Here is a 12,765-nt window from a genome sequence, read left to right as displayed (position 1 = left end):
AATCGCCATGACGGAGGATAAAAGGAAGGTAAGCTTTTAAAAAAAGTCGAGTGATGTTATATAAGTCACATAAAAGCGCTTTCACCATACGTAGAAATAAATCCTAGTCTTACACTGTCGTGTAACATCATACCATTTAATGAAGCGACTAAAACGCACCTGTTTCAAGTAAGACAGAACGCATTAATTATGTACTTACTTAGTTACTTTCCTAAAACCCTCTCTTAATGATTGCCTACGTTACCCAGACTTAGGTACTTATTTCTTTTGCTTGATACGTCCAGCCGACTAGTTTCTCAGACTGAAAGAAAACTTTTTATTTTAAATAGATTTCGTTTTACTTACTATTAGATTTATAGTAAGTCAATCCAAATGTAATATTAAAGTATTCAGGTACTTGAAAGCATTATCAGAGGCCACTCAGAGGCGAACCGCACGCGTCAACGGTAGTAACCAATTATTATATATTTTTTTAATAGAGATAGCGAGAAAACGAGCAGGCGGGTCACCTGATATTAAGTCATTACCGCCGCCCATGAACATTTCTAAGTATTTTACCACATTAACTACAATATTACTTGTAGGTATGTATCCGATACGAAACCAAGCCGTCATGCGGGCCACATACGCAAGTAACATACGTCGAAACGGAAGCATTGTAAAATCGACATTCGCGGGGTGATTACGTAAAACGTTGCAGTAGCGACAGCAACGCGACAGCAGTAGCAATGCGACAGTTCATTTCCTGTCTCTCTTCTTCTTCTTATGTTGCGATGTGGCTATTGCTGTTTCTCTCTAGCCGGACGTTTGACAGCAATGATCGCGAGATTTACGCCTGTTGCAAGCCTGTCGCGAGATACGTAATCACCCCGGCCGGCCGGTATACTTAGTACACTTAGTATGAGACTTTACATCACACTGACGCTGATAGAGTTCGAGGTCGAAACACTTCAGCGTTCAAGAATAATGGACCTTAACTGCCTAGTTATAAAGCTCAAGTTTGACTATACATCTACAGCCAGCGCTCCAAGTGGAAACGTTGTGAATCGGTGGTACTGACTTTTTAACTTTAACTCAAGGAACGTTAGGTCCATTTTACTCAGTCATTTTTGACCTCGAATTCTATCAGCCAACAAGATGTAAATCTTATTACTAAGCACACGGATTCAATCCGAATTTTCTAGATCTGAATTGTCTGATTCAGATCGTGTGCAGTGCGTAAAGAGTCTACTTAAGTCTACTTACCGGATTACCGTTTCCCAACCGGGAACGGTTCTCAAAGGTCAAAGTTGTGCAATGTAACGTTGTGGCAATAAATTACATCCGTGCTTATAAAGCAGTTGTCACTTATATGAGGGAACGCGTACACCAAAGTTTAATGTAGTTTTGGCCTAAGATAAAATATGTAAAGCAAAAAAAACTATTTTTTCTATAATACCATAGAAAATCTCTTTCGAGTTGCTTTATATAAAAGCGGTAATGAATATACTGTAGATTATCTATATTTAAATCCGCAATATGCAGGTATAGGTACCTACTTTCTGTTTACAACTAAACCGCTCAACCGATCTTAATACCTTGAGAAGGCTGTATGCTCGAAATGGAAAATGGTTATTTCTCGACGCAATAGATAAAATAATATGTTAGTATCGTACAAAGTAAACCATAAATAACCAACCTTTTTCCGAAGCCTTTACTCGTCGCTGAGTCTTAAAAAAAGGTTCAGTATAATGAATATACCATTGAAATTCCTAATCATTACTAATAATAGAAATGTTGAAGTGTGTTTGTTTGTTGGTTTGTCCTTCAATCACGTCACAGCGGAGCAACAGATTGGCACGTGTATAGTTAAAGATTTGGAGAGTGACATAGGCCACTTTTTATCCAGGAAAATCAATGAGTTCCCACAGGATTTTTAACGAAGTCTCAGGCATCAGCAAATAGATAAACCATTAATACGAGTGTAATTTCTAATCATTCATGCGATTCACAATCTATATATGTAAAAATAAAAGGAGAAAGTGAATGACATACACAATATTATCTATCAATATATTATATCAATGCCTTAAATCAGCATGTATGTTATCATTATAACGTAGACCCTCGTAGAAGAAAGGATTTCCAGAAATTCCACCCCAGTGAAGCCGGTGAGGGTTATTTAGTAACAACAAAAGTTTAGTTGCTCGGAATCAGCCGAGGAAGGGACTAAATATGGCCGATTACCACTCAAATCCTAATCTTAAGCCCAATTAGTTAGTGCCTTCGACATTATAATAAACTAGCTTATCACAAATTTCGAACCCCTATTTTACCCTCTTAGGAGTTCAATTTTGCAAAAATCCTTTCTTAGCGGATGTCTACGTCATAATAGCTGTCTGCATGCCAAATTTCAGCCCAATCCGTCCAGTTGTTTGAGCTGTGCGTTGATAGATCAGTCAGTCAGTCAGTCAGCTTTTATTTTTATATATGCATTAATTATCAATACCTATCCACCACTGTCAGACATAGACCAAGGTGGACCAAGTGCATAGATCTCTTATCTCTTTAAGTTTCCTATCTTCAACCTTTCGTATCCAATCGATACCAGCTACTTTCAGACAGATTTCGTTGCACCATCTAACTGTAAGGCATCCTAAAATGCCTCCACTCTGCGGTCACGTGGTCTCTATTCGAGGACCTTTCGACACTACCATTCATCAGTCCTTCTATAAACGTGACCAGCCCACTGACCTTTAACAAAGTAGCCCTGAAAACTTTGTCGCGTCATTCGCTACAATCGGTACTTACCTCAGTTTGACAATTAAGAAATAAAATGTTCTTGCTCCTAATACTGCTCCTAATATTTAATATTTTATTATCAAAGAGCCCATCTCAGTGTCTTCTAATTTGTTATTATATGGGCTTACCTAATAGAAGTTAAACCTCATTGTTGTTGACTTTCTTTAAGCTCTCTCGTATCTCAAATTGGATTTTTCGCTCTACTAAAATGTTTTAGTAGAGCAAAAAGTCCAAAAACATGATGATTCTTTACAAAGTTACACAGTTTACATACTACTAATGACCTTAGTATTAAGTTACAGTTTCACTCTCGCCCCTTGCCGAATATTTGCAAATCCATTTAAGCTTAAATCCTCGAAGTGAGTTTGATTAGTTCGCCCATTAGTGCCAAGTGTCTCTATCATTATGACCCATTAAGGGTGTCGGTTAACATCGACGCGAAATCGGCGTGAATGTAATCACATTGAACCGATTAGCAGTTGAAGGTTACATGCGTCGTTATTCATCGCTCTGATTGGAAATTAAGGGTCATAGTTCATTAGAGCCACCCGCCACACGACCGCCTCGCCTCGTGCGATTAGTATTCACACTACATCAACTCTGTAATGTCAGCGGATTCGCTCACTATATCAACTTTCCGCGCGGATACGCTGACGTTGCAGAGTTGATGTAGTGAGCGGATCATAGAAATCAATATAAACAGCACGAGGCGAGGCGGTGCAGGTCGGATGCCGGGTAATTCTAATAAACTATGACCTTAAAGCGTCTAATGGCTAATTAAGTACCCACCAAAATATCTCTCTTTTGCTCAAAAGGGCAATCGAGATTTTTCAATCAAATTGCGAACTTGGTAAAATTGTGATTGTCTTTTAAAAAAGGTTGGTATCCAAAATCGATATTATAAATACCTATTTTATACACAAACGAAATCCGGCTACGAGATCAATAACGAATCCTGTTAGTTAAGACCTACTCTTTACTTAAGTAATTAAACAATCAATGCCACTAGGTATACCGGCTACAAGCTGAAAATCAAAGACTATAATTATTATTAAAATTGGTGCTAATCACTAGTCCTTAGTCAATCAATTCCAGTTCGTTACAGCCCTTTCTTACTTAATTGAAATGATAGAAAAATACTTTTGGCCTGATTTTTGAAGGATCTTCTCCTCCGTCTTTCGACGGCATAGCGGGATAGACTAGCGCTTGGCTGCAATATCTGCTGGTGATAATGCAGCCTAAGACGAAACGCGCTTGCCTAGAAGACGCCTATTCGCTCTTGACTTAAAGATACACATATTAAAAGTTGAGGGGAAAACTAGCGGTTTTGAATTAGAAACTTCTGTGGTGAATTCACGGAAATGTGTTTCATTACGCTTGCTCTCTACCTATCTGTGCCACGAAACGTAACGAACAGCTGTGAACATCGTAGGGACAGGCAGCTTTTCGTTGCACACTGCATGTACTTATAATGTTGCTTGTACACATTCTAGAAACCTAGAATATTACCTATCTGTTTGATGTTAGCTAAGCCGATTGTGATATTTACATACTTAGAACTTACCGCTAGTTCACTCTGGTAACGTTTAATACTAACTACCTAGGAAGTAGGAAGAGATTTTCTTAAGCTGTGTTTACAATAACAAAGTGAGATATTATAGGTAGATCACAATCTCATGAAAAATACGGAAATAAAATAAAATAAAATAAAAATCTTTTTATTCAAATAAACTTTTGCATCTACCACTGGTTCGGAATGCCTTTCCTACCGAGAAGAAACAGCAAGAAACTCGGCGGTTGCTCTTTTCAAATATTTGATATAGGTACAAGATTATGCCATGTATAAAAAAGTATTTGCAGTCTTGTGCGTTGCTGGAACGAGCTGCAGGTCAAATCCACGCTCTTTTATCATTTATATAATCTTGAATTGTGTAATATGCTTTTTTCAGAAGCATTTTTTTAATAGATTTTTAAAATTGTGCAAAGGTAAGTCCAAAATAGTTTGCGGGTAGTAATACATAATGAAATTCCAAAGCTAGCAACACTGTACTCTGTGAGTATCCCATGTATATAGTACTCTGTGGTGATGATTCTGGTCTTACTACAGTTCGTCTTGAAGTTTGAACTCCCGTAAATCGCGCTTTTTGACAGTAGGCAATATTTTTTGATATGTGATTATAGACATAATATATTATGTACCTAACTGTAAACTGTGCAATAGTTACATTACAAATAAGTTTTTCAGATCAAGATACAAGTCAAAATAGATATAAAAAGTTGGAATTTTTGAAAGTAATTTGAGTAGAAAGAACTTTTGAAAATTACATCCCTAAGGGCGTTAAATAGGTGAAATTTTGTGTGAAAGTATGAAATCCCAGAATAAATACTGATTAAGAGCGGCTACGCACTCATCCGATCCGAGTCCGTGATAATACGGATCTAAAAAACTCGGATATTGCTTTCGCAATTAGTCTGATCTCTGATCCAAATCTAAGCTATTCAGTGGAAATCTTTGACATATATCTACGTCATACGTCCGATTTGAATCTGAGGCACATCCGAGATGTTCTCACGGATGACAGAGATAACTCGGATGACGGAAGTGCAGTGCGTAATAGCTCTAAGTACGTATAATAATTGTAGCTATTTTTATGAGAATGTGGACTAGGCTTTACATGTTTCATTACCGAACGCTCTCCAGTACCCGTAGTACAAGATTTTACGTCTCACCAAACGAAACCAAATTCGAGAGTCGAAATACTTCCGCGTTACAGTAAAATGGACCTAAACAGCCTTGAATTGAAGTCAAATATTCAATGCCACTGATTTTAATTTCGCAATGTTTCCGCTTGGAGCGCTGGCTGTAGAAGTGTAGACAAACTTGAGCTTTAAAACAAGGCATTTAAGATCCAGTTTACTGTAACGCAGAAGTATTTCGACTCTCGAATTTGGTTTCGTTTGGTGAGACGTAAAATCTTGTACTACGGGTACAGTAGGTAGGTCCCCGTAATGTGTAGATTAGTATTAGGTGCTAGCAGCCTTAATCGATTTGAGAATCTCAAGAACGTGTCGCTATTTACTCACAGCTTGAAACGTTCGAAGAAGTGCTTGCGATGCAACTGATACTATTACGTGATCTGATGTATAGTCCACGACGGGTTGAGATGGCGATCGGGGTGGGGACGCCCCGAACACCCGCAAAGCCCCCGCGCTAACCCGGTGCGGGTAGCAGGAATAGTGTATCTATGGGTGCGGGGTAGCGCGGGTGACTCCACTGCGCTTACCGGTATCTCACTAACAAAAAAGAACTCAAAAGAACATAATTAATACTATGTCTAGCATCCAAACGTAAATTAAATCTTAACTTACTATCCAAATAAGTACGTGTTTTTACAATAACCCGCATTGACAAGCTCACGTTTCATTACCACTTCTATACCTATTTTGAATTCTGTGGTATGTATAGGTATAGAGCTGTAACTCTGTTTAGTATGGCTTTAACTATTACTTTACGATCGACGTGATTTTTTGCATGGGTATAGTTAAAAACTTGGACAGTGACATTTTTCAGCTTCTTTGTATCCCGAAAAAGCAAAGAGTTCCCACGGGATTTTTAAAAAACCTAAATCCATGCAGACGAAGTCACGGGCATCACCTAGTTTTATTATATAGGTACATTTTCGTAACAAGAGTTTACGTGTACAATTATTTTGCTTTTATTTTGTTACGTACTTTTTTTATTTTTGCGACTACTTTTAAAATAAAAACAACCATAGGAATTTAAAAATTGCTGCTCCTTTTTATTTAAAACATCAAAGGCCCACTAGCCACTGGTAAAAGCAACAACCATTCAATTAATTTTAACTCTCCATAAAGCTTTGTGACTCTTTTTTTTTTGAAGTTTTTATCAAATCAAAAAGCTACCGAAACTGCAGAATGGTTTTGTTTGTTGAATCATTTCCAGCACTAGCCAGGCTTGTTAAACATAAAATAAGTTGTGGTCATATTGGACATAAATTGGGTACCTACCTAAAATAATAATAATAATAATTAATAATCTTAGCTTCAAATGTCCAGCGAAATAAAATATTCTTTCAATTGAAAACACTGGTGACTGGGATGTATTACTATATAGATAGATTTTATGCTTGTTTAGCCCAGTTGCTAGCCAGACAATCCAGAGTGACAATAACGCTGGCCTTTCTTTTTCTTCTTAGGCTCCTACCATGCACATTCGGATGAAGTATATGTATCTACGTGTTTTCAATCAATGGGGTCTTGGACTGTAGTAATAAAATAATGTGATTTTTAATATAGTGGTAGTTTATAAGACTTTCATTATTAAAAAATAAATAAATAAAAACATGACATTTATTTATTTTTAGGGTTCCGTACCTCAAAAGGAAAAACGGAACCCTTATAGGATCACTTTGTGTCACTGTCACACTGTCTGTCTGTCTGTCTGTCTGTCTGTCCGTCTGTCTGTCAAGAAACCTACAGGTTACTTCCCGTTGACCTAGAATCATGAAATTTGACAGGTAGGTAGATCTTATAGCTGACATTTGGGGAAAAATCTGAAAACCGTGAATTTAGGGTTAGATCACACAAAAAGAATTAAATTGTGGTCATGAACTAATAATTAGTATTTTCAACTTTCGAAGTGAGTGACTATATCAAATGGGGTATCATATGAAAGATCTTCACCTGTACATTCTAAAACTAAAACAGATTTTTATTTATTTTTATGCATCATAGTTTTTTAATTCTCGTGCAAAATGTCGAAAAAATACGACTGTAGTACGGAACCCTCATTGCGCGAGCCTGACTCGCACTTGGCCGGTTTTTAACATGAAGGTCACGCTGTACGGAAGGTGAATAATGAAGTCACAATCCGTAAACGACAATTTTTTAAATTTTTAAATATCGATTGATCCAAATATCGCCGATCTAGATCGAGTGTGTAGCATTCGTCATAGCAATTTTAACTCCTCAAACTCTACATCAACTTTATTAACACGTAACTGTATGTTGGCAGTCACTTCGAACATTGAGTTTAACTCGAGTTTAACCTGTATTTTACTTTGCATATACCTCTTGGGATATTTGAAGTAAATTTCGTCGCAAACATTTCAACAGGCAATTACGTTTTACGAATAGGTTTCCAAACTTAATATTCCCCAACGTTGAATATTCAAATCCTTATAATTGCATATGGCGAAAATTTCGAAATGAAATTATGCTTCTTGCTGAAAGGTATTTCAGTAGCGTACTTAGGAACTTTTTTTTTTAATTTTCGTGGTATTAATTCTAGCTGATGCCCGCGACTTCGTGTGGATTGAGGTTACTTACAAATCCCATGGGAACTCTTTAATTTGCGGAATAATACAAAGCAGCCTATGTGACTTTCTAGGTAGGTATATCCTAATAGCTGTCCTTCAGCAAAAATCAGCCGTATCGCATTGAAATGTTGTTGAGACAGGCATTTCTACAGCGTGGTGCATACTGCTGCAACATTCGTATTTTCAGCAAAGAAAATAATTCTTCCCCTCGTACAATCTCTTTAAGAATAAGATACAATAGGAAATTTCTAATACTGCATCATAAAAGGCAAAGCTGCAATTCAGTGGAAAATAGAAATCCATCCCTTTTCACTTCACCCGATCTGTTCACGGTGACAGCTCGCTGTACTCACTCACTCCATAAAGCGCAAATATTTCACAAAGTCTAGAATGTTCAAGTTTATCGTTCACAGGACAATAAATTTCCCGGACGCGGAGATCAAAGCCGTGCTAACCGATTTTTAAACAAAAGGTTCAATAGATTTGAAAGTCTGTGGTTTTTTTTCTTTGATCGATATTGCCACATTACAGAGACCATGTACGTATTTTTGGAACATTACCGTCGTGACTCGTTACTTCGTCTGTGGTACCGATCTTCGCCTAATTTTAAATAAGTTAAGGTTTCCAATATAAGTTTAAGACAGGCTGCGAATATAAGTACTGAAAACCATAGTATTTTTCAACTATGGCAAGATTCTGCGGATTGTTTGTGGCTAACTTCACATTGTTGGTGACCAGTGCGTTTTTGCCGTGAAGCAAACGACACGTTTTTTTTTGTCTGTGTTTAAACTTTAGTTTTAGCCAATGTTACAGAACAGGTAATGCTAAACTTTTTATTTTATTATCACCTTAATCTAATCCCCTTTCTTATGCCGTTATTATATTCTATCTAATTCACGTTTAGAAGTCGTATTTGAATAAAATGTTATTGAGGGGATAGCGGCGGCCATCTTGTTGCCAAACTTCACCTGCCCCTAGGGCTGTCGCTCTTTTTGTTTCATAATTTATACTACTATACAATATATTTATTTATAAGTGGTATATTTGTTTATAATCGTGTTCTTGAAAACGAAATTTTCAATATCATAATCCCATATAGATTCGCAAGGGCGAAAAATCATTCGAGAGGTTTCATATTATCTGAGATTTTTTTATTCTATATTTATCTATCTTGAGCAAAGCTTGGTTGCCCACGTCCCTTGGTAATGGGTGATATCACCTAGAATCGGATTTTTAATCGAAACAATTGATTACAGAACTACTCATAATGGCAAATAAAAAAGAGAAAGTGAGTAAACGCAAAAAGCGGCCGTACACTGCTAAACATTCAGAAACTATGATAAACTTAGCGGTGGAAGCATTAAAAAAGAAGACAATGTCGTCATACGATGCAGAAAAAGCCTTTGGCATACCTCGCCGAACTTTATTGGACAAGCTGCATAATAAACACCCTAAGAGACCAGGATGCCCAACAAGACTTACCGATCAGGAGGAAGATGAAACAATAAAAGTTTTAATTGCAGCCGCCGATTATGGCAGTCCTTTGACTCTTTTGGATTTGAGAATTGTCGTATACAGGTGATGTTTGAAATATTTTGTATCAAGAGATTTATTGAATTAAGGCATCTACTACATTATTCATTTCTATTAGTATTGGAAAATAATGATAGTTGGGTTGAGAGTAATATATTTTACATTTTCAGATATTTGGAGGGCAATGGACGACTTTCAATTTTTAATAACAAATTACCTGGAAAGAAGTGGGCATACTCTTTTATAAAAAGAAACAAACCTAAATTAACCCACAGAGTGATCCAAAACATAAAAAGGAGCCGAGCAGAAAAAAGTCCCGATGAAATGAGAGATTACTTCACAAATTTAAAATCATCACTAGAAGGCGTCCCTAGTGAAAATATTTTAAATTACGATGAGACAAACTTGACAGATAATCCTGGGGTCCAAAAATGTTTGTTCAGAAGAGGAATTAAGTACCCCGAAAGGGTGTTAAACTATACGAAGGGGGCTATATCTATAATGTTTGCAATAACTGCAGCAGGAGAATGTCTTCCTCCATACGTTGTGTATAAGGCGGAACATTTATATACACAATGGACACTTAATGGACCTAAAGGAACCAGATTCAACCGTTCTAAATCGGGATGGTTTGACAGCCATTTATTCGAAGATTGGTTTGAAAGTATGATTTTACCATGGGCTCAAAATAAACCTGGTAAGAAAGTTTTGATTGGTGATAACCTAGCGTCCCACATAAACGTCAAAATTGTAAAATATTGTGAACAAAATGATATATGTTTCATATTTTTACCCCCAAATTCAACACATTTAACCCAACCCTTGGATGTATGCTATTTTGGTCCCTTAAAAAAACTATGGAGGGAAATTCTATTAAACTACAAAATAAAAAACCCGAGAGAAGCAACAATTCACAAGGGACATTTTCCAAATCTACTCAAACAACTAGTGGAAAAACTTAACGAAAAAAATCATAACATAATCAGTGGATTTAAAAGCACTGGCATTGTGCCATTCAACCCCGACAAAGTAATTAGTAAAATGGCAGGTTCAAACCAACAAACGATGACATATACTATTGACAATGCATTATTAGACTGGCTGAAGGAGACTCGCAGTGCAGATCCTAATAAAAAAGTACGAAACAAGAAATTAGATGTGCCACCGGGCAAATCGGTTTGCGAAAAAGATTTTAAAGATTTAACAACTCAACAAAAATTAGTAAAAACAGGAAAAAGAAATAAAAGGCAAAAAGAAAAAAAACTTAAAACTGTGCAGGTAAATTCTGACTCATTGCTGCAGCCATTGCTAATGCAAAAAAAATCCTGAAAGCCTCAAAAACTTGTGTATCAGGAGTGTCAATACTTACTTACTTCCATATAAGCAAAATGCTGAGGTATCCTTGTCGCAAGAATCAAATGTTAAATATTTGGGTGAACTTTCAAGGAATGATAAAGAAAATATGCCATTCATTGACATAATCCCAGACTGCCTACTTCAATATAAGCAAAATGCTGAGGCATCCTCGTCGCAAGAATCAAATGTTAAATATTTGGGTGAAATTTCAAGGAATGATAAAGAAAATATGCCATTTATTGACGTAATCCCAGACTGCCTTAAAACAAACCAAACAAAAATTATTATAACCTCTGATGTCATTATCGAAGCTGGGCCGTCTCAGAAAATACTGCAGAATAAGAAAGGAAACAGGAATTTGAAAAAGAAAGGGGTTACAACAATCACACGGTCTGCCTTACACATGAAACTAGTCCCAATTAAAAAGAGACAAAGAGTAGTAGCTGAACAAAGAAAAGTCCTAAAAGAAATAACACAAGAAACAGAAGAAGAGGAAGAAGAAATGACAGATACTGTTGAAAAGGAACCAAATGATGAAATTAAAGAAAGAAAAAGTCGAGAAACTACTAAAGCAAAAAAGAAGATGCAAAAGCACACATCTGTGAAACGAAGAAAGAAGAGATCTAGTAGTCAATCTAGCTTAACAACTGACATTGAAATGAAAATAGATGATACGGATGATTCAGAATATGAAACAATGGACGATTTCATCGCGACCTGCCAAAAAGAAGAACAAGAAAACATAGAACCATCAATACACTACGGAATTTCTGACATTGAATACTTCACAGAAAGTGATAATAAATTAAAAACAGACTCCTGGATTTTAGCTCAATTTGTTACAAAAAAGAGTGTGAAGCACTTCGTAGGAAAAGTAATATCAATAAAAAATAACATTCCTGAGGTCAAATTTCTGAGAAAAAAGAAGGAATCGAAAGTTAACCGAGGATCAGTTTTTACTTACCCTACAGTTGATGATATTTGGCCTATGAAGCATTTAGATGATATTATTTTAGTACTGCCTGAGCCAAAAATTTGTCGACGAGGTCAAATCATATTTAATATCGACTTGAGTAATTACAACGTACAATAGTTATTTTACTTATACTATTTTCATGAAAATGAATGCCTCATTATATTATTTTTAGTTCTTATGTCTTTGACTGACCTGATTATTAGTAATTGTTGAGTTTATATTTTAAGAATTGTAAGTCAAATATTGTACCTTGATTCTGTTTTTTTTTTGATAACTGTTTTTTGTTACTATACTATTAAGCTAGAAGCAACTGATTACTAAATATTTGTATTTTTATGTCTATGCTTGACCGAGTCTGATTTAATGTCTAAGAATAATAAATAATACTATTATGAATAAGAATTTGAAGATCATTACGAGGCAAATTTTTTAACATTCCCTTTGTTTTTGATAACATTTAATCTACCATTTAGCTTCAAAATAAGGATTAAATTATAATATGAGCTTTTATGTCGAACTGACCTAGTTGAGTCTGATTTTATTATTTATTATAAAAAAATGGAAATATTGTTTTTACGACTTTTTTGATTAAATATTTTAGGCGCCTACAATAAAAATATTTAAAATTAAAAAAACCTTTTTGCTCAAGCCATCACCCCTCTTTATTTTGCAGTGAGGTAAGTTAACATGATTTTTGGCAGCCCTATCAGCGTTATAACTAAAGTATGCAACTGACTTCAGAACGCTACTTATCTTCGCCTACTATACATTTTTTTCAAA

At 35.9% G+C, this 12,765-nt stretch overlaps 1 long non-coding RNA gene and 1 pseudogene across 1 annotated transcript in view; both read left to right on the top strand.

Moving 5' to 3' along the window:
- LOC138403717 (uncharacterized) overlaps positions 1-12,765 on the top strand; it is a 123,400-nt gene that overhangs the window by 61,739 nt on the left and 48,896 nt on the right. The gene's annotated exons all lie outside the window — the stretch shown is intronic.
- Positions 8,684-12,757, top strand: LOC117991600 (uncharacterized; annotated as a pseudogene).

Source organism: Maniola hyperantus, chromosome 20 (genome assembly GCF_902806685.2).
Source record: "Maniola hyperantus chromosome 20, iAphHyp1.2, whole genome shotgun sequence".
NCBI classification, from domain to species: Eukaryota; Metazoa; Arthropoda; class Insecta; order Lepidoptera; family Nymphalidae; genus Maniola; species Maniola hyperantus.
Note: the sequence above shows the minus strand (reverse complement) of the source record. Positions and strands in the feature narration are given on the sequence as shown.